The following is a 2,906-nucleotide window of genomic DNA, read 5'->3' on the forward strand; positions in this document are numbered from 1 at the left end:
TGGAAGGGCAATAGGCGGGGCACGGGGGCACGGGCATGTCGGGGGAGGGGGGCCGCTCCGCAGGTGCCACCAGGTAAATCTTGGTCTCCTGGGATTGACATCACCTGGTGCATGCCTGATTAATCTGCACCTTCCCGGGCGTCAGCTGCATTCTCGCACACATGGGAAGAGTTGGTGGTGAAGAAGAACCCGGAAGTGCACCATCCTGCTTCCGTTCGTCCAAACAGTCAGGAGTTCGCGACCAGCCTGGCCGACGTGGTGAAATCCCGTCTCTACTAAAAATACAAAAAATTAGCCGGCATGGTGGCCCGTGCTTGTAGTCCCAGCTACTCGGGAGGCTGAGGCAGGAGAATCACTTAAACCCGGGAGGTGGAGGTTGCAGTGATCCTAGATAGCACTACTGCACTCCAGCATAGGCGACAGGGTGAGACTCCATCTCAAAAAGTAAATAAATAAATAATAAAAATAAACCCCAAAGTAAGACTTCTGTTAATCAAATTACAACAACTCAGAGCCATCATAATTCACAAGATTCAGGCAAACATCCCCTCAGTTGTACTCTCATGATAGCGAGGTGAAATATACCAGTTTAATATTACAGAAATGCCTAAATCCCTAAAATGAAACCAGTTGTTTAGATAAATGCAGGCTTTGAGATTGCAAATATGTTTCAAAGATCATTTAAGAGGAAGGGGATTACAAATGCTGTTATCCCAGCATTGTGGGAGGCTGAGGTGGGCAGATCACTTGAGCTGAGGAGTTCAACACTAGCCTGGGCAACATGACGAAATTCTGTCTCTACAAAAAATACAAAAAATGAGCCAGGCAGGGGTGCGCCTATAGTCCCAGCTGCTCAGGAGGCTGACGCTGGAGGATCACCTGAGCTCGGGAAGGTCAAGCCTGCAGTGAACTGTGATCGCGACACTGCACTTTAGCCTGGGTAACAGAGCAAGACTGTCTCAAAAAAAAAAAAAAAAAAAAAATTGCAAAGGAAACAAATTTAGAATATACTAAGTAAAACCACAGGCACAAGGCCGGGCGCGGTGGCTCAAGCCTGTAATCCCAGCACTTTGGGAGGCCGAGACGGGCGGATCACGAGGTCAGGAGATCGAGACCATCCTGGTTAACACGGTGAAACCCTGTCTCTACTAAAAGAAAAAAATACAAAAAACTAGCCGGGCGAGGTGGCGGGTGCCTGTAGTCCCAGCTACTTGGGAGGCTGAGGCAGGAGAATGGCGTAAACCCGGGAGGCGGAGCTTGCAGTGAGCTGAGATCCAGCCACTGCACTCCAGCTCGGGCGACAGAGCGAGACTCCGTCTCAAAAAAAAAAAAAAAAAAACACAGGCACAATTGTTCTTACGGTACACTTTTCATTGCGCAAAAAGACATGTAGAAAATAATAAAAAATACAAGGTCTAAAGACAACTGGTGGGCCAGGCGCGGTGGCCCTCGCCTGTAATTCCAGCACTTTGGGAGGCCAAGGCGGGCGGATCATGACGTCAGGAGATCAAGACCATCCTGGCTAACATGGCGAAACCCCGTCTCTACTAAAAATACAAAAACAAAATTAGCTGGACATGGTGGCGGGCACCTGTAGTCCCAGCTACTCTAGAGGCTGAGGCAGGAGAATGGCCTGAACCCGGGAGGCGGAGCTTGCAGTGAGCGGAGATGGCACCACTGCACTGCAGCCTGGGTGACAGAGCGAGACTCTGTCTCAAAAAAATAAATAAATAAATAAATAAATAAATAAATAAATAAATAAATAAAAGACAACTGGTGACTTTTTCTATCTCCTTTTCTGTCTTTTCTAAATTTTCTCTAAGGGGGATATATTTTGCCTTGTTTGCATGTCGACTAATTAAAAAATACAAGTACAATAATAAAGCAAATACTGACAATCTCATATGTAATTAGCATGTTGTCATATTTACTTCCTTTGTTTCCAGTTTTTGCAGTGAGCCGAGATCGAGATCATGCCACTACACTCCAGCCTGGGTGACAAAGCGAGACTCCGTCTCAAAAAAAAAAAAGAATATCTTGTCACCCCCAAAACTCCTTCATGGTCAAACCCCGCTCCCACTCTTAATCCCTGGCAACCACTGATCTGTCTGTCTTCTGTCCCTATAGTTTTGCCTTTCCTGAATGTTACACAACAAAATCATATCATATGTAGCCTTTTGAGTTTGGCTTTTTTTCACTTAGCATAATGCATTTGAGATTCATCCAAGTTGTAGTATATAACAACTTATTTTTACTGCCAAGGGTATAACACACTATCTACTTACCAACTGTAAGATATTGTTTTGTTTCCAGTTTTTAGCAATTATAAAGTTGCTGTATACATTTGTGTACAGGTTTCTTGCAAACTTAAGTTTCGTTTCTCTTGGGTGAGAATCACCTAGGAGATTGCTAGGTCAAATGGGAAGTACATGTTTAACTTCATGAGAAATTGCTAACCTGTTTCCCCAGAGCGGTTGTATCATTTTGCATTCTCACCAGCAATGTATGACTGTTCCAGTTGCTCCACATTCTTGTCTACAGTTAGTATTATCAGATTTGAGGTTTTGTTCTTTTTTTTGAGATGGAGTCTCCCTCTGCCGCTTAGGCTGGAGTGCAGTGGCATGATCTCGGCTCACTGCAAGCTCCGCCTCCCGGGTTCATGCCATTCTCCTACCTCAGCCTCCCAAGTAGCTGGGACTACAGGCGCCCACCATCACGCCTAGCTAATTTTTTGTATTTTTAGTCGAGATGGGGTTTCACTGTGTTAGCCAGGATGGTCTCGATCTCCTGACCTTGTGATCCGCTTGCCTTGGCCTCCCAAAGTGCTGGGATTACAGGCATGAGCCACCACGCCCAGCCTGGGGTTTCGTTCTTTAAAATAAAATTTTTTTAGCCATTCTAATAGA

The sequence above is a fragment of the Piliocolobus tephrosceles genome, chromosome 2 (genome assembly GCF_002776525.5).
Source record: "Piliocolobus tephrosceles isolate RC106 chromosome 2, ASM277652v3, whole genome shotgun sequence".
Lineage (NCBI taxonomy): Eukaryota > Metazoa > Chordata > Mammalia > Primates > Cercopithecidae > Piliocolobus > Piliocolobus tephrosceles.